The sequence below is a fragment of the Aythya marila genome (assembly GCF_965140915.1).
Source record: "Aythya marila genome assembly, chromosome: 1".
NCBI lineage: Eukaryota > Metazoa > Chordata > Aves > Anseriformes > Anatidae > Aythya > Aythya marila.
The window spans coordinates 35,999,544-36,019,568 of record NC_139042.1 but is presented as its reverse complement, the minus strand read 5'-3'; positions in this window follow the sequence as shown (position 1 = coordinate 36,019,568).

The window sequence follows — 20,025 nt, the reverse complement described above, 5'->3', positions numbered from 1 at the left end:
CACCAGCTTCATCGCCTACAGTCTCTCTTCAAGCTACAGTCTCTCTTCTTATACTGGTTAGTGTGCTTAGTTCCCAGTTAATCTGTCACTGACACTTGTATATCACGCGGTTCTATCTACTGAACTAATCTGTGCCTCTCAGTCCTTGAACTGCAAGTGTGAGTTTAGAGAATCATTAAGTGTGTCTTACATTCACAAAATAAAGGAAACATAAAATAAACTTGCACCTGAAACTTTTCCATTTATGTTTCTCAGTTGTCTCAGGCTTCAAAGAAAAAATGGAGCAGGTAAGGTTGTTCTTTGATTGTGTTTTGCCATGGCAGATGATAATATTCAGGAAAGTCTTGACTACTGGGAAGAAAAGAAAAACATAACATTCATAGTTCTTTCAAGAATGTAATTACAGTTCCTTTCTGCTACTGTAAAAAAAAATATATATATATAAGAAAAAAAAAGCACACCTTCCACTTCAGGGCTGCAGACCAGACACAAAAACAAGTATATTATAAAGTGACAGGAGTGGAAAATGTTCTTTTTCTATGCACATTTGCTTTCATCCTTACTTGTATATTGTCACTGTTACTGAAAACACTAAACTCAGCAGGCAGTCACAGCTTGTTTGCCCCAGAGTTTGAAGTTTAAGATAACTTTTTTTTTTCTGAGATTATTTTTTATTATTATTATTTAATTTGAAATGTGTTTAACACTTCATCTCCTCCCCTTCTGTTATACACAAGTTAGATTCTCAATGGTTTGAGAGTTACTTCAAAGTTACTCTTTTAAAAGACAACTGTATCTGAAGTCCCATAAACAAAAAATGGCATCCCCTTTATATTTTATGCAAAGTTCTCTCCAAGATTGCAGTAACTTTTATGTTATTCTAATGCATTGGCTCATTGGCTTTTATTGCTTAAAAAAAAAAAAAAAAAAATCTTGAATCTCATACCCTGAGGCAAGACAAAAAAAGTAGTTAGACTATGGGATTCAGATGTCACTGTGCCAGCACAGCTTAGCAGACCAGACAGTAGCTGATGAAATGGTCCTTTATGCAAGGAAGATTTCGAGCTGCATGAGACATTTCTTCTTCTGTTACAAAAGCTTATCAGGTTCCAGAGGTTTTAAAAAGTACACATGGGAAATTCAATTTATATAGAGGTGCTTTAATCAATTATGTCAAAAAAGGCTCCAAAAGAGTGAAAACGTACCCCAGTGAACAATATCCTACACAAGACAATGAAGGAAACTAAGTATCCGTGGAGCTGCTGGGGCAGATCTGAAGGTCAGGACTCCTCTGCTATTGTGGGTATTTACACTGTTTACACAATGTGCTTACAAATGCAGTCATCCAGGCATGATTTTTGAATTAACAGCAAAGAAAGCTAGGGGCTAATCAAATGCTAGGTGTTTGGAACAGAGTGATAAAAGCTCATCATTATATTCAAAATCCAGATCACAGTTAACCTATCATAAGCCATACTGAAATCACAGAAAGTAAAATTTGCAAACATTTTATTCTGGTCTCATTATCAGACTGACAGTAACAAAGAGATTGAATAAGTCCTACTGTTGAAAGACAGAAAATAAATTTTTGTGAAATCGTAGACAACAAAAGGGAACTTGGATTATAGCAATGACGTTAACACCACCAAAGCAAACTAAATCCAATGCAGCAATTTTCTATTAATTGATTAACTGTTAAAATAAATAGGTATTTTTGAACTATTGCTAAAGAGAATAAAACTAATTGTGAGAGGATTTCATGCCACGATAATAATTGCAAATAGGGAGAAGATACAGTATTATATCTTATGTGGAGACCAGAAAAGAGTATTGATAGATGCTTAAATCATCTCTAAGATGATCAATATATATTATGAGAGATGCATAGTTCATCATTCCTCTTGACTAACAGGAGTAATAAAATACTCAATAAATAGGTGTAAACCCTGAAATACTACTCTTCTAGGGTATAAATATGCCTTCTGTAAAAGAACAGGTCCCCATTTTACTAAATGGATTATCAGAAGTCAATTCATTCATTGCAGTAAGTCCATTTTAAGTAAATGATATATGTCATCTGGGCAGAGGAAGCTACTGGGCCTCATTTTAAATAGGTAATTGAACCCTTATGGGCCACCAAAAGAGAGTCTACTTTTCCAGTGAATGCCTGCACTTAATTTACTCAGTTAATTAGTAAAAACTTGAACTGAACACCAATCTCATGTATAAGATCATACAATGGAATGACAACTATCTTACATCTCCTGTAGCTGTTCCCTTCCTTCCAAGAATCTATTGCACTGCATCCGATACTATTTTCAAAGGCTTACAAATGCACATGAACATTTACAAGTATAAAGCAAAGGTCTGGGCAAACAAAAGTATTGCAGGTTAAATATGTGACATTTTATTTATTAAAACTACATTATGAAGTCTGAAGAATACCCCTTCAAACTGTTAACTTCCATTCAGGAAGGGAAGAGAAGATGCTTCATAATTTAAAAAAAAAAAAAAAAAAATCTGAATTATTGACTGAAAGTATGCACTGAGCAGTGCTAGTCTACCAGGGCAGCAAACAATCTGCCCTGAACTGACTCAAGCAGCACCTACTGCCAACACCCATAAAAAAGAGATCCTAGTGTGTTTGTTATTTAATCAGCAGCCATGCACCTTGTGTTGACTGTATATCACTACTCAACAAATGAAATGCTTTGCCCTGAAGAAAGCAATACAGTAGGACATAAAATTAATAATAAATGTCAGTACATATGAGTAATGAATAGATTTTAATGTTTTCAGCTCCTTAGAGGAAAAAAAAAAAATCTATTTCCATGTAAAAATTTAGATCACCCCAACATTTTAATCTACAAACAAAAAGCAGTCATAACTCTTTCACCTAAAATGGCTTATAATCCTTTCATAGACTTTTTTTTTCTAAATTTTTATAACTTTATTTTAGCACAGAACAGCCCTGTGATCAGATGATCTATAAATAAATTCGTGAATTAGTAATGTGTAATACTTTACTTCTTTAGTGTACTGCCAAACACAAAAGATGATGGTGTGCAGTTGAGGTCGACTTGAAGAAAAAAGCTAGAGAAATAGAGCCTATTTATACTTGGTAAAGAAATGCCTTGGCAGATGGAAGTGTGCCCTGACAGCCTTCCAGAAGGCTCCCATCCCTCTGCATTATCTTTTGTTTGCACTGCAATTTAGATCTGTTCCGCTCTCTAGCTTAGGTATTCAGAACAAACCTATCATCTTCATCTCTGAATTCCTCAGATCAGGAACTTTGTCCCACAGGATATGTTATCTAGTAAATTTGTACAACATAGCTTCTGAATCCGTGTAATTAAGCAAAGGTATCTGTTGACTGTGACCACTGGCATTAAGGGAATAGAAAATAGATGTAAGGCAATAGAGACTTACAAGGGAAACAGAACAGAAAAGATAAGGCAGCAAGTAAAATCCCCCTCCCAGAAACTGAAAGAGGGAAATGCCAGGCCCTGGAGGCCAAAGTGTTCAGTTTTGAAGTTAGAAAGCCAAAGCCAAAGAGAACTTCTCAGAGATGTTGCCTAGGGAAATCTGTGTAAATCGTGTGCTGAATCTATTCCACAAAGAGCTTTGATAATTGAAGAAAAAGTTTTAAAGCTTTTATTGTTTTCCTCACTGAGGTGCTGCCAATAGTTAGCAATAAAAGCTTCCCAGAACCATTTCTGTCCAATTTCTCATAGGTTTCATGTTACAGCAGGACTTAGGGCAAAAATGAACTATTCTTTTCTGCCTATACTCTTTCATAATTATAAACAAGGATGAAAAATCACTAGGAAAATACATGTATAATTAGCACATTTGATGGATGTGTTACTCTGAGGCTGCTGATTATCTGTCCAAGAGCATGGATAGATTATCACCCTCTTCAGCAGTTAGAAACTGCACCAGGGGCTGAGACAAAGACCTTGTAGGAAGAAAAAAGATGAAATCCTAGCCCAGAAGAATATTTTAGAAAACAAAATAACAATCCTCATACATAATGTAAAAACTTGTCAATTACAAGGTCAAAATATTTGTCCTTCAAAACAATTTTGAAGAGCTATGGTTTTATAAACACTTTGCAGAACAATGTGACTTACCAAGTAGGGCAGCACCATCCCCAACTTTTACTTCACCGACTGCTTACAATGCAGTTGCAAGGATCTGATCTAATTTCTCCCCATTTGATTACAGAACTGAAACATGTCGTTTAAAGTGCTTTTGTTTTCTTTTGTGAAATTTGCTCAGGGGGCAAGATTAAATTTTTGGTTTAGCAACTTTTTCAGTGTAACTTGTTTTACAGAACACTTACCTTTTTTTCCAAAATACTAACTGACAGAGCCCTTCTTCATCTCCCCTTCTTTCCCCTTCTTCTTCTACTTCAGTCTAAAAATAGCTGAATAATTTTTCCATACAACTATGACATTCAAAGATATGTTCAGGGAAACAGCACTTACAATAGAAGGAATGATTTGTAATTCTCACATATTCAAGTATAATGTATCCAACAGGCTGAACTGGTGGCAAAGGGGGAGACTGTATATTTATAGTAACAGAGCTGTCCATCACATATTAGATTAAAAGTGATTATTACTCATCCATTAAAGTCAGTATATAATCTGTTCACTCCTTGCCCCTGGATATCGAAATACATCAGAATCCTTTCCTGGTAAGACAGCAATGAGCACAGTGATAGTTACAAACCTGATGAGTAATGTAAATTTAATCAAAACCTTCCCCTCAGCTACCAAGGTAGCAGGAAATAGCAGAACAAGTTACATGCTTCATCAGTGAAGGATAGTGACCAACACCTGTTCTTTGATGAAACATCATCAGCAGAATAGAAGAAATCAGCACATACAACTAGCAGCACACACAGTAAAAACCTTACAGTATGTTTTTTTTGTTGTTGTTTTGTTTTGTTTTTAATGAAAAGTTCATCAAAAATATGGATCATTGAGTACAGAAACAACAAATGTTTTTTCATAGTAGCTGATCCTTTGAATCTGTGGCTACACCAAAGAACAGATTTAACCTGACACTATGCGAAAAATGCGAAATCAATGTCCATAAATTGTGTTTCTAATACAGTTCTAAATAGATATTTCCATGGCTTGTTGCTATTTAGTACTTTATCTATTGTCTGGAAGAAACAATCCAACACTAACGTCAAAAAAGGAGCACAAAAATGTGTTGCAGTGACAAGAAATTAAAAACATTCTAGTAATGGTTTTTGGTTTTGTTTTTGGTTTTGTTTTTTTTTGAAACTGTGATAAAACAGTTAAGATTCAAATGGAGAGGTAAAGTTTTATTAGGAATGGCAAAATAGGCCACTAGGTGAAAAATTTCTACGCTAAAGAATCTATTTGTCTAGGTGCATCAGTTGATCTAACGAAACAAACAAAAAAAAACAAAAAAAAATACTTATCCATGCAAACCTTCACCTCCCTACAAAATAATCTCAAACAATCTTGTCTGTGTGACCTGTATTTTAATAATGCTTTTATAAATTTGGTTTTGCTCCAGAGGGCACGTAACTTACAAATTCTTTTGCTAAATAGAGAACACAGATTTAGTGTGTCCTTTTACAAAACACTTAAATCTTAATCATAAAGTCATAGATTCAGATAACTCCTACATCTTCTGGTAGACCTCCTCTATCCTGAATAACAGCTTGCAGAAACCTTGACTCGTATGATACCTATTTTCCTTAGCCCTTCCCTCAAATAAATCTGGAATTTTTGCTTTAAAAAGGCTTTTAAATACATAACAGATGTGCTAGTAATATCAAATGACACTACTGAAAAAAAGACTCAAAACAGTCTTTGTGAACTTCATCGGTATTATCACTGATTTTTTTCCTGCTTTTGGAAAAATTCACTGAACTGTGAGGACTTGCTTATTGCTGCACATTTCTCCTTCATACTGTGGAAACACTGTGTTGACTATGAAAATTAATTTTTTTTCACTCTGAAAGGCATAGTTTATATAGATCTTTGACAATGATAAATTACCTAGACTGTATCACCTAAATGAGCTCTTCATAAAAACATTTTTAGGTATTTGCATTATAGTGAAAACACTAAAAGTTTCTGACAGTCTCCATTTTTAAGAGAAATATATATATATATATTCCAGATAATACTATAGCTCAGCTACATATTTTGCTCAAGCAATTTCTTCTTTAGATAGTCACTCATGACATAGCACTTAAAAGAAAGAGAAAAAAAAAAAAAAAAAAAAAAAAAAAAAAAAAAAAACTACCCTTTCTGCTTATCTGAAACACATTAGCTTTACTACGATGTCAAATTAATCATTCTAAAAATTTCAGGGAATATTTTTCCTCTGAAATTAGTATTGTTGGGTCTGTGGAAAATTGGTACAAATTTTTATCAATTAAACAATGCTCAAACAGTACTTGAGTTGTGCATCTGCTGCCTCATTATGAAGTACACTGTAGATTACAGGATCAAGTAATGTAGATTGACAAGTCTACATACTCTCCCTCAGTTGCACACTTTGATCTCTGCAATAGCTGGCAGATACACAAGTTATAGACAGATGAAAAAAATATCTGCAAAATCCTCTGGGACAAGGATACTTCAGTGCACGACAAACTCTAACTCAAAGCCAAAACTTTCAAGTTAAAACTGCCGCTTTTTTTCTGACTCAGTTAATTTTTTCCACTGATTCTACCCAGTCTGAGCCAGATGTCCCGTCCAGTTAGTGCTGAATGCAGTATACTTCTGCAGATCCCTCCATACAGGAAGAAAACTTTTAATTAAATGAGAATCTCAGGCAAACACAATGCTAGACTTTTAGCTCAGATATGATCCCATTCACCCTTTCCACAAGATAAGTCTACATGCTTCTATTTTAGTACTACACTCCCCCTACAGCATTTTAGTTCTTCAAGAGTTAATGAGCATGAGCACAGAGGAAAAAAAAAAAAAAAAAAAAAAAAAGGTCATTAATGTATTTATTTAGGTCAGATACATCTTAATAACTCTCTTCTCTCTCTCTGTTTTATTTTTTTGTTTTGTTTTGTTTTTTTTTCCATTTCCAAGGGAATTTTATAAATACCTAATCTGAATACTGAATGGGGAAAAAAAAATCCGAACATGCTGCAAATCTCTAGAGTGAGGGACAGGGTTGCTCGCTTGTTCCTCTCATCTGCCTACTGAACTTAAAATGTAATACACAAATTTCTATGCAAGTGGATCTTCAAATATTAGTCCACAGGCAATACTCTGTTCCATGTTGATTGCACTTGATTGTTTTTTACATGCTTTAGGCCAAAAATACAAACTTCTTCCCTACTCAGCACTGTATAGCTCTAAGCAGATGTTGCTTTAACCCTGTTTTTAACATAGGAACTAACAGAAACTTTCCAGCATTTCTGTTTTTTTCCTATGGCTAACTTAAATGACTGAAATATAAATCTCCATATAAGCTCCCTGAACTTAGTTATTCATTATTGCTTTTTTTAAGGACACTTTTTTTCTCCTCTCTAACTCCCTTTACTACATACACAGTAACACTCCAACTGCTAATAAACCCCATCTGACTACACATCAGGCTGAGTCTGAAAGAAAATAGCTGCTTTTCTAGCATCTTAACAAACTCAAATCCTGTCATGCTATTATATAGCTCATTAGCCAACATTTCTCACTTTTCAGCTACATAAATTTGGCATCATTAAAATCTGGCATTACCAACTGCAAGCACTATTCTGAAAATTGCAAAGTCTCCAGTGACTGAAGATACTTATATGGCGGAATAGGAATAACATATTTGTGTACATCCTGTCAACCATGTCTTCAGATCCTCTATTTTCATAACTTTTTTTTTCTTTTTTTTCCATCTCAGTAACTTCAAGAGAGAGATTTAATAAAATAATAATACAATTGGGGTTTAATAAACAGAACGTGCAGTTCAGAGATATATAGAAGTGCTGTATTTATACCTTAAACAAGATTTACAATCCATCTAATCTACTTTTGTTGATGGATTTCAAACAAGTATAAAGGAAGATTTCCAGTGAAGAAAGAGCAAGTCCTAAAAGTCAATCTAATTTTGTCTTGAAGAGGTGAACACTGTGATATGTGGGGTTATAAGTATTGACAACACTCAACATTGTCAGCATAAGAGTGCTGACAGTGGTGTATGTGAGGATCTACTGATGTGAAGAAAGCAGAGAAACACTGACTTCATTTATGAAGCATGTATAAAATGACCCCCCCCCAAAAAAAAATATCTTGTGTGTGTGTTATTTTTTACTATTTAAAAACTAAAAATGGGAAGTCACGTCACGCATACAGCTTGTTGATTAGTTTTACACAGTTTCTAAGCTTGTTTAAAAGTTAAAGCTGCACACACTCACACACACACACAAAAAAAAAAAATAAAATCACAGTATCTGTAGGTAAATTTGTAAGTTTTAGTGTGAACCTTTAAATCAAGTTAATGGAATGAATCAATACATTTACCTCTTTTAATAGAATGTAATCTACAATGTCATATGAAAATCAGACAGAGTCATGAGATAACACAAATGACTGCCAGGAAAGTGGTATAACCTGAAAAGATAACATACTAGATAGCCTATAGTAACATATGCAATGTTATGGTTTAAACTGAGTTAAAGCCATCTGCCATCTGCTCTCCCAGCCAAAAAATCCAACAACCCATAAAGTGAGAAAAAAGAAGTGTTTAATGGTCCAGAACCCCTTACTGATTGACTCAGCAAGCTACAACACAATTCACCCATAAGAAATACAGAACATTTTGAAATGGGTTGTTAATTAAAAGCAAGGCACCTGAAGATATGTGTATTCAATGTCACTAGCACTTACTGCTAAGAAATGTTACTCAGCTGAAAATGTGGGAACTTTGTGTAGAGATAAAAATAAGTTTTTGGTACAAACACAGTGTGAGAGAGAACACAACTTTTCTATAAAAATTAAAAATGCAGTAGTAAAAGATAAATGGAAAGAGAAGAAAAATGAAAACATTGAAAAGGGTATCTTCCACACTAGGCAAAGAAGCTGAGTGACTTGATAAAGTGTTGATCTAATGAGTTCATGGATTCCACGTATATATGGAAATATTGTTCAGATAAGGTTTGAATGTGCCATTTAAAACTCCTTCCTCAGGAGTACCTCTAAAATGTAAACATTACACATTCAAACTTCATCTGGTTGATGTCTCTATATGTATCATCTCTTACTCCTGTGATTTCTCTCTTTCATTGAGAGTAGTATATGCATAGACCTGCCCCAACCGATCTTTGGTTTTGCAAAAAAAGCCAAAAAGCCACAGTCCAAACAGCTTAACCACTGAGTACAGTCTAGTGAGTTGTAAAAAAGGAAGACTTACTACAGATAGTAAACTCAGAGAAGGAAATAAACAAACAATGAAATGAGGGATACGTTATCCCAAGAAAACTGAAGGAGGTGCATGAAGCCTACTGATAGGCAAGCTAATAACATTTCCATTAATATTTTGAGTAACCTGAAAAAAAGTCCCTGCAAACCCATGCATATCTTTTTTCTCTACCTTACTAAACTTAGTAAGCCTCCTTTTGTACATAAAGCTATCCTACGGAAAATAAATTGCTGCTAACTTCCCTTAGCATGTTGTACTTTCCAAGGTTGCATGACCATGTTTATGTAGCCTTGTCACCATTTTTCATGTGAATTACAGAGCTCTTTTCACTCTCCACCCTATGTCATTTACAGCACTGACTGCTCCTGAGGATTTCCCAACTGATCAGGTTATTTTCAGAGTGAATGGGGAAAGGAAATCCATGTGCTCAAATGGACAATCTGTCCGATGAGGGAAATAAGTCAAAAAGACTCAAGGCCAATATCAATAAACTTATGCAAACCAAAAAAGTATTAGAGCCTGATAGGTACCTCACAGGTTAGCTATACATTCATTTTCATTACATGCTGAGAAAATCAGGAGAAACTCACCAAGCTCAACATGACAGATGATAGCTCATCACAGAATAGTAAGAGAAGGGGGGAAAAACACTTTTCTGATGTCACATGAAGAAACTGCTAGCATATTACATGCTTCTGGCCATTTTTCTGATGAGATCTAATCCCAGTGAAATATCCCAGTGAAATTATCTATGGTACATGTAATTATTTCTTTAATGACTAGATTTCAGACTGATTTTCAGAAGCAGGACATTACTACATCCATTCCTGCAGTTAATAAGCTAGCTAGAGAGTAATCAACTCATTCCCATCTTCATTTAGACTTCACAGGACACTTCTTAGTTTGAGGCCAATGAAATTAGTCAAAAAATTATTTTCAAAAACAGGGATACTACAACCAGCATTTGATTACCACCCCAAATGTGTTTTCTTGTGTATGCTACTAGTTATTTCATAGGTTTGTAGGGGAAATGAAACTGGTTCAAAATAAAAGAGCATATTTTAATTTTCAAAATGATCATTATAACTTGGAAATAAATAATATTCAAAGACAGTTCACAAATATAAGGTACATTTTGGTTATGGTCATTACTCACTTATTTCACAACAATCAAGTGCTACAAAACAGCTTTTGGCCATTGCTACACTATTTTCATCTGTACTTCTCCTTCAGAAGACAATTCACCAAACTAACTAACTTGCACTTCAGTAGCTAACGTAACATGTTATGTACCACAAAGCAATCAGCACTGTAGGCTTGGTTTCATATATTAATATAGTGATGATATAGCATGTATGTCATTGAGAATTGTAGACTTTTTACTGTTGTTTAGTCACTATGCTTCAAAGAGCACTGTATTCGTAATTTCAAGTCTTGCGAGTATTGCATAATTACCTCTACTGTAAACCAATAAGACAGAGGCTGGCAGGTCAGGCAAATCCATAGATGAGGAGCACAGCGGAGAATGTAATTTTGAATAATCACACAATTCTAATGCAAAGTGGGGAAAAAATCCCCATGCAAATGAACACATAACCCCAAAAAAAAGAAACTTTCATACATAGAAGCTCTTCAGACAGAGATAGCAACTGAAGCCAGATCTCCTATTTCTAGAATGAGTGAGGCAGTCACTCGGCTGCTAGGTGACTTTTGTTTCCAAAACAATGTTGACATGATTGGTTTTGGCAAGGAACAAAATTTGTGTTAGGCATCCTCAAAATGTGACAGTTAGGTTTGTCTCTTTGGGGAACATAACAGGAATATCTAGTTTCTGGATCTAAGCTAGGAACTATAAAACAAGATGCTATAAACAGAGCATGATAATACAAAGCAAACTTTGAAATAATAATTAAAAATATATATATATTTTAATGATTTCAAATATATTTCATGTGAAGCAGTACCTGACAACAGAGTGAAAGAGAGATAGAAATTGTGATTCTCTGGAAAACAATTTTACATCTGTTCTCCTTGGTTCAGTTTGCTTTAGTCACCACTCCTTTTCTGGATATATCCTATCATCAATGCAAAAAAAAATAGCAAACAGTAGCAAGCAATGCTTTGTTTGCTAGCAACAGAATTTTAAGTATATTAATCATCTATCTTTGGATTATGTCTTTTTCTATTCCATCCTTTAATAGGAATGTCTACAGCTCTTATAAATCAACAGCATGAGTACCATCTCATTTAGATAAAAATACACTGTGACTTTCACTAGCATCTGATACCACCATTATTAATGAGTGGTGCATCATAAATCCAATTAAAGACAGCAGCAGTCACAATGACCATGAACTCCGTAAAACTGATTTCACTGAACTAAATGAGTTAAAAACACACACAAATAATTTAATTTTAACATAAAGTTATCAAGTAATGAAATCCTTTTCTGAGAATGAGCTCTCTCTTTTATCCTTACTGCACCATACCTAGAATCTAAGCTTTAAGAATGGGTAAATAGACTGGCTTTTTCTGGAAGGCTAGAAATAGTAATAGCAGATATTGTAATCACCTTTATGCTTTAGAACTGTCTTACTATTCTGTCTCTGTTCCTTCCAGGTTCCCAGGGCACAATTGACCGGCATGTACTTCATCTTATTTCACAGAGAAAAGGTTCCCTATCAATAAGACCTAATGAGATATTATGAGAATTTAATTCAGACAAAAGGCTGCTACGAGTGAAATACTTATTACTACTGGGTCAAGCTCAGCAGAAAAACATTATGGAGTTCCATGGTGAGGGACAGAATGGACTTAGAGGGCCCAAAAACAAATGGATGACAGGAGGTGAGGAATTGAAAAATTAAAATGAGCCAAGCAGAACAGTGAAAATGCAAGTTCAAAACAAGGTATCAAGCTAGATCAGCACTCAGCAGTGAATCCAAACTTACTCTGCAGAGACCTACAGCAAACACCTCAGTGCATGAGTGGGAGATAGAGGGAAAAATTCCCAAAGCACAACTGCCATATTAGCTTCACCCTAATGTACTGATTGATGATCACCTTCACCAGCACTAAGAAGATGGAGAGATCTTAGGACTTCTATGGAGCTCACAGAAGACCATACCCATGCAAAAACAACTGCATCCCCCCGTAAAAGATTACAGAGAAACTGGAAAGCTATGTTTATCAAGAGTATCACTTCAGTGTCAGTGCCTTTTTGTTTGTTTTTAGCCAATAGTATTCATCACTACCACAAGCCTATAATGGGTGAGATGATTAGATTTTAGAGCTGGACTTCCTGCCTCCCTGCATTCACTTAACAGCAGTAAGTGCTGGGGCAGGATATGGGTGGCAAGAAAAGCGGTGTAAATACTACTAAATGAAAGAAAGCCAGGGCCTGATTGCTGGTTACAAAGCTATATGCCATAAGGAAGCTCATATGCTTTTTGCTCAGGGCTGGGCCATCTCTTCACCTTCCCAAAAGCCAAACTCATCTGGACAGAGGTAACCAAGGCAGGCCACAGCAGAGTGAGGGGATGAGCAGAAGAGACTATCAGGATACAAGTGCTTGAACACATTTCCAGCATCTCTTTTATTACCAATATGGATGTAATTATGTGTGGATTAGCAGCTGCAGAAATAAAATACCTATCCACCCCCTAAGGGGGCTAAATAGGTACAGGGAAGTGAATGTTTTCCATGCTTCGGTGTGCCTCAGATACATTACAAAAAGACAAAGGATGAAGCTGAAGCAATACACTTTCAGAATTGCTCAAAGAATCTGTCTTTTCTCCAATGGCTGCTAACTGTGCATGCAAGACCTTCAACCAACACACCCAGTAACAATGGGGGAGAAAGTTTTATGGTGTGGATATCTGTCTCCTGGGAACAGGACTGAACCTACCAAACCAATTTGCATGGACAGCCATGCAGTCTTCAGATGGTAATAAATTAAAGTGACTACTGCCAGCTAAAGTCTTGGTACTCTTATAAAACCCCTGAACAAAACAGACAGTATATAGATTTTGAGACTGTAAATCAGACAGATTTTGTGAACATGCGCCATGGCATTTTGTATCTTATGTTGTGATGGAGACAGATAAGACAGCAGTCTTTAAAAGGTGTTTGGGAGTGGGGAACTTCAATCAGTACATTAAAAATTAGCTGAGCACAACACATTATTCCTAATATGCATTCACAACACACTGCAATGATTGAGAATGTTACAAATACTGCATATAAACTATTGCTAATTTGTCTCACAGACACATACCAGGGAACACATTCAGTCATGTTTTCAGTTTCAATTGGCAGGTTGATGGATGCCAATTGACAATAAACTGTAGTGGAATTCTTGACATTGCTGTTTTCTATTATGCAGTAGAGATGCATATTCACAGCAGGACACATTTCCATATGAATGAGCAGTCATAGGAAGTGGTGCATTACAATGTTTCAGTAATGCTGACTGCATAGAAAATTAAGGATGATGAAGACAGTGTGACAGTTTTCTCTATCGTTTCATAAAATGTTGCAAGGAGTAGTTAAAAGAAAAATACTGATATGAACTAATAAACTGAAATGTTTGATTTACATAATCAATTTGTATCTGGAAAATCAATGGGATGGAAGCAGAAAAGTCAAATGTGTATTTTTATCTCAGATCTCTAAAGTGGTTCATTTTAAATTGCAAAGAAGTCACCCTGAGACCCTATAGCTCCTCCTACTGAAGCTTAATGACAAAATAAAAGTTTCATTAGGAATTTGAATAGAAAAAAGATAGTCCTTCGAAATTATTTTACTTTTTTGTAAGATATACATACACACTCATACATATGTATGAATATATATGTATGCATGCATCTATGTATACCTGCACAAAATGTCCTGAGAATATGTTTACAACACAAACTTAACCATGGCTTACATTAGTGCAGACACCAAAACATGAGATGAAAGTCAGAAATGTTAGATTAAAAGTAACATCAACAGGCAGCATGACAGGAAAAAGTACTAAAATATGCCTGTAAGAATTGTTACTCTCTTTACATATTTTACGTCACATAGATTTTTTTTTCTTTTCTAGATTACATATTATCATGTTTGTCAACAAATTCTCAGAAATAAATGCCACAAGAATGAAACAAAGAAGTATCACACAAATTATAATCTTAGAGACAAAATAGATTCAGGCAAGCACAGAACATGCAGTTCTCAATAATATTCCATGTAGGAATATAATAAAGACAGAGAAATTGAGGGCTTTTTGATTTGTAAGAAAATGAACCCCTAACAAAGTAAAAGTCAGGTAAAACTAAATATATATAAATTGCTTTAATAGATAGTTCAGTAGAGTGTAAATCTGGATTACTACATAAAAATGGTTTGAAATTTGAGTTAAAGCGTCATTGTATTACCAATTAAATGATATCACCACAGTGTAAATCAAAACAAATCACTGATTTCTTGTTATTTGCCACATTTAATTAAAAATCATTCTGAGATCCATACGTGTATAATTTCCTAGACCTCCTGTGGCTGCCAGTAACAGTCTACAGCTACAATAGCAAATCAGTTCATACAACAATGCATACTGATGAAGCAACTGATGCAGCATTCACCACCAGCACAAGAGAAATGACAAAAATGTTGTTGCCTTAATCATTCAGATCACTTGGAATTGTAACAGGGTGCTGTTTTTTGCTGTGCTATTAGTATATACTTTAGTGTTCAGCTGCATGATATGTCACATCAACGTGTTAATTCCTCGATGCAAGTTGCTTGCACAATCATTATAATTATTTTCTTTTTCCTCCCTTCTTGTCTTTACAGAGCATAGTTCAGCATAACTCTAAACCTCTGCCATGTATGGGAGAACTACAGATGTTGTTTTGAAGAAATAAGATACCTTGAATCATCCCCTTCTTCCCACCCCCAACAGCAGCACATCCTCACTCAGACACTGGATATAGAGGAGTTTAAAGAGATGGAACTGCAGTTAGTAGTTTTACCCTGCTATGCAACTGAACTCCACCACAACCACTCTGTCATTTCCCCTCCTCAAAGAAAAAAATGGGACAAAGCATGATGAAAAAGGACTCGAGGGCTGAGATAAGGATAGGGAGATCACTCACCTGTTATCGTCACAGGCAAAACAGACTCAGTATAAGGAGATTAATGTAATTTATTACCTATCACTAGCAGACTAGAATAGTGAGAAACTAAAAACAACCTAAAAACACCTTCCCTCCATCCACCCTTTTCTACCTCCTCCCCCCTAGTGGCACAGGGATACGGGCAATGGGAGCTGTGGTCAGTCCCTGAGACTGTCTCTGCTGCTCCTTCACGGTCACTCTCTGCCCCTGCTCCATGTGGGGTCCCTCCCATGGGATGCTGTCCTTCCTGAACTGAGCCTGCAAGGGCTTCCCACAGGCAGCAGCTCTTCAAGAACTGCTCCCACATGGCTCCATACCGTGGGGTCCATCCCCCATGAGCAAACTGCACCATCACAGGTCCCCCACGTGTGGGCATAGAAAATTAAGACCCCCTGCTCCTCATGGGCTCCTCTCCATGGGCTGCAGCCCCGGCCCGGGGCCTGCTCCTGCGGGGACTCTCCATGGGCCGCAGCCTCCTCCAGGCCACATCCACCTGCTCCACAAGGGGGCTCCTCCACCCACGGGGGGGCTGCAGCGTGGAGATCTGCTCCATGTGGGACCCATGGGCTGCAGGGGGACAGCCTGCTCCACCAGGGGCCTCCCCACGTGCTGCTGGGGAACTTCTGCTCTGGCTCCTGGAGCACCTCCTGCCCTCCTGCTGCACTGATCTTGGGGTCTGCAGGGATGTTTCTCAGTTCTCACTCTCCCAGCTGCTGTTGCACAGCAGTTGTTTTTTTTCCTCTTTTCTTAAACCTGTTTTCACAGAGGCCCAACTAATGTTGCACAAGTGAGTTCTGGCAATTGGTGGGTCCCTTTGGAGCCAGCTGAAACTGGCCCTTATATAACACAGGGCAGCTTCTAGATTCTTCTCACAGAGGCCACCCCTGAAGCCCCACTGTTGCCAAGCCTTTGCCATGTAAACCCAAGACAGGAACTTAAATTAATCCAAAACAAAACTTTGGAAAGTGCAGTTCTTACTGTAATTTCTTTGCAAGGTGTCTTGTGTTCTAGTATGTCATTCAGATTGGTCAGGTCAATTCTTACCTCTTCATACCATGTGCACAAAAAAAAAAAAAAAAAAAAAAAAAAATCGGATTATGTGAAGACAAGCATGACAGAAATGTGTCTGAAGTAGCAACTAGAAGTTCAAAGATTCAAAACAAATATGGTGCTTAGGGAAGATAATATTTTAACAGATTCAGTCCTCATGATAGTCATAGTTAACACGTAACAGTTTGGTATGCCTAGAGCTAGGGGTATGCAGAGCAAGGGTGACTAAATTGTGGATCAAACTAGCCCATAAATCAGTTTATAGTCTCAGTGAATGCTGGTGGCTAACCACTCAGCTCACATCTGTTGACCACCCCAGAGACGAAGCTCATGAATTTCAGTAATTCCCTGACAGATTGCAAATCATCTGTGTTAGAAAATAAGAGCATTCTTTTTTCTGCTTCTACAGGTTATCTGTGAGTTCCTGTGTGAAACAAAAGAGCTAATAATAAGGCAGATGATGAGATAGGAACAGATGTGGGCCCAAGCCTTGGTTCACATTCTTGTTGACCCAGAAGGGGACACCTGGTTGAGAAAGACCAGATCTCAGATCTCAGTTTGCCTCCCAGTCAAAACCTGAAGTATCAAAAAAGAAGAAAAAGAAAAAACAAACAAACAAACAAACATGTACATCTGCACATCCCAACTGTAAAGGGATGTGCAGATGGAGCCTAGCCTGGTGCCTGGGGACCCAGGGTCTCTGTGCAGACTGAGGGATGCAGCTACTGCTTTCCCCTTTGAAGGTTCAACCATGTATTCAAGAGACACACAGCCAGACACACAACACTGACAAGACCTGTGACACAGATTGCCAAAGACAAGGCAACAGCACCCACACACAGGGCTCACACACCACACCAGCACAGAGAGCTTAGTTCCCTCCTCCCCTTGGGCTGGCACAGACAGCAGCTCCCTGGTGCAGGCACACAGACCCCTCCAGGCTCACCAGCACATGCACACTCATGGGTGCCCCAAGCACCAGCACAACCCCTCTGCCTATCCAGCACCCCTGCCTGCATCCCGGCCTCTCTCACCCACCCCATGGGTACCCTGCTCTCTGGCTGCTCCAGTGCACACCCAGTTTGGGGCAGACAGACACTGACCCCAGCAGCTGACAACAATGAACTGTGACCTGCAGCCCTGCTCCAGCTGCCAGCACAGAGCCCCTCACTCGCCTCACTCACCCCATTCCCCAGCAGCAGGTCTAGGGACACACAGCGCTCCTGTCCCGGGGGCTGGAGGATCAAGACCCCCCACCCGCTCCAGGAGCTGATGCTGACACCCCACTGGTTGCAGAAGTTGCCATCACAGGCTGGGGTGCTCACACTCCAGCCTGACTCCAGCAGCCAGCACCCAGTCCTTTCTCACAGACACAGGTCCCACCAGGAGCTGTCACTGAGCCCTTGTGGCACTGACACTAAGAATAGAGAGCAAGTTTACAAAGAGAGAAGGTTAGAGAAGATCCAATAAGAAGATTTTAAAAGATGGAACAAACTGCAGTGATCAGGTGCAGGGCTTCTGACCCCTTTTATGCTCCTGTCTGTCTGCCCCCCTCTTTATTACTTCCTGTTCTCCCTTCCCTCTAGTCATCACTGCCTCCTTTATCATTTGTTGTTCAGGTTAGTGTCCTTGTATGTTCTTGTTAATGGTTTCCTCCTGTTCTTTTTATCCTTTTTTTTTTCTGCTGACAAAAGTCCTTGACCTGATATCCCTAAAAGAGCAGACACTCTCTTTCCACACACCCTTAGACAAAACAAGTTCTATGCCCAAAACAAGAGGTATTCTGCAACCCAGAATTTTGAAGAATTAGGTATAAAGACACAAAGGTTATATCCATATAAGTAAATCTATCATGTCTGTAGCAGTTCTCTAGTACTAAGGCAATATAGCATGGAACAACCCACAAAGCCATTTTTAAATTCTCTTGGCCTCAAAAATCCAGTGGTTGTATATAAACTGTCTATTGGTAATGGACATTGGTCTACGCTAGCTCTCAGATTAGTTCAGACAGTGCTAGTTAACACAAGGAAAAAAACATGCCGTTTATACAGTTAAATTGTTAGAACAGTTTCTAATGGATCCCCAGTTCTTGGGGATGTTCCATGGTATTTCTTGACTTACTGGTGTAAACCTAGCCCATATAGCTCTGCAACAATCAACTTGGATTTAGCAAGACAAGGACAGAGTTAGAAGTCTAAACAGACCAGGGCCATTGTAATACAGTCTTGCTGTCTCTCCACTGAGGCCCATAGATAACCTTCTTTTATTTATATCATCAAAATTATCAAATTATTTCTGACAAAGAATCACCTTTATAGTTACTCAGTTTTCGTAGTCACACCCTCAAATGCATATTCATAAAAGGACAGAACAACAGACAGACTTTTGAACTTCAATGTATATTGTTTTTTTAGCTTTTGCTTACACAGTTTCAGCAAGAGTTTTAAGAATGGTCAGAGCAACAGGTCCAGATCAAGCAAAATATAACAATAGACTGCATGTGTAGAAGTGGAGTGACAAGTCTTGAACTACTTTATAAAAATGCTGCTAGCACTCAATTAGTGATGAAGGAGCACTGAAACGTCCATGGTATCAATGCAGTTATGTTTAACAGATTTCTTTATTTATTAATATTGATGAACAACACTTGAGAGTACTTGTCTGCTTCTTCAGACAGAGAAAATTCAAAGTATTATTATCATTTCCTTACTGACATTAAGTACATCAGCACATTGTGCAGCAATGACAGTACATTGTACAGCAAAGAATAGAACACGCAAAGGACTTAGTAGCACAAAGATAATCGTTTGCATAACTTAATAAAGACACTGAAACAGTCTATAGTTTGCTACTGGTAACTTTTGAGTTGTATTTTTCATCTACTATGTTTTGTATATAACAAAATTAGAACAAGGCACTCTAATTATCGTCTGTTTTCCAACTGTACTTTCTCTTGACAGTAGGCTTTTTTCAGTGCGACACTTATAGATGAACAGAATAAAGTTTCTAGCCATTTAGAGAAAAGGTATAATTACCCAAGAAATAAGTTGCATATATTTTTTCCTGACAACATCACCAGGCAACTGCAGAATTATTGCCTTCTTGATTTTGCACCTCATTTTCAAAGTCTTATTCCTCAGTGCCTCTGTTCAGCTCAACCTAATGAAAATATAACCCTTTAAAAAAAGCCACCTGCCTGTGACATTGAGGGTTCTTTATGGTTTTCTACCAATTGGGCAGTGATTATAAAGGACGAGAAGAAAATTAAAGCTAGAATAAAAATGTGACAATGAATATAGTACATATACCATCTGCAGCATTGCACAGCATAGCTGATACATGGCATGATGTAGAAAGTTAGGACAAGGCTCAACTGTACTTGCCTAAACTTTTTCTC